Genomic DNA, 587 nt, shown 5'->3' with positions numbered 1-587 from the left:
GCAGCCCCGGGGTGGGCTGAGGGCGGTCCCGCTCCGGCTCTCTGTAGCTCTCACCACCACGGGCCCCACTGCAAGTTGGTGAGTTCTTCGCTCGCTTGGAATGTGCACAGAAGGCCTTTCCCTGAGTTGTCTTGCCGTGGCCGTGGCCGTGGGCGCCGGGGCCCCAGGAGTGGTAACTAGTCCAGAGAGGCCCTGGCACCTCACGTCCAGCTACGGCAGGACGAGGGCAGGCTGGGACCAGAGTCCCGGGTTCTTTTCTGGAAGCTTCCCGGCCTCGTGTCCTCCCTGAGTCTGTTTGTGCTTCGGCGGAGACCGCTGGGACCTTGAGGTCACATGGGGATCGGCTGATGGGCGAACGCCGGGCCATGCGCCCCCAGTGGTGCCAGGCTGCGCCCGTACCCACGTCGGCACTGACACCCGTTTGTTCCCAGTTTCAAAAGCCCAGACGCGGAGGAAGCCCAGACGCGGAGGAAGCCCAGACGCGGAGGAAGCCCAGACGCGGAGGAAGCCCGGCCGCCGGTCCGGCTCCTTCCTCTGACAGAGGAGGAGACTGAGTCCCTGAGAGCGTGGGGCTGAGTCCAGTGCTC

This window comes from Myotis brandtii, unplaced genomic scaffold, assembly GCF_000412655.1.
Source record: "Myotis brandtii unplaced genomic scaffold, ASM41265v1 scaffold632, whole genome shotgun sequence".
NCBI classification, from domain to species: domain Eukaryota; kingdom Metazoa; phylum Chordata; class Mammalia; order Chiroptera; family Vespertilionidae; genus Myotis; species Myotis brandtii.
The sequence above is the reverse complement of the archived record's forward strand: the minus strand, read 5'-3'. Positions refer to the sequence as shown.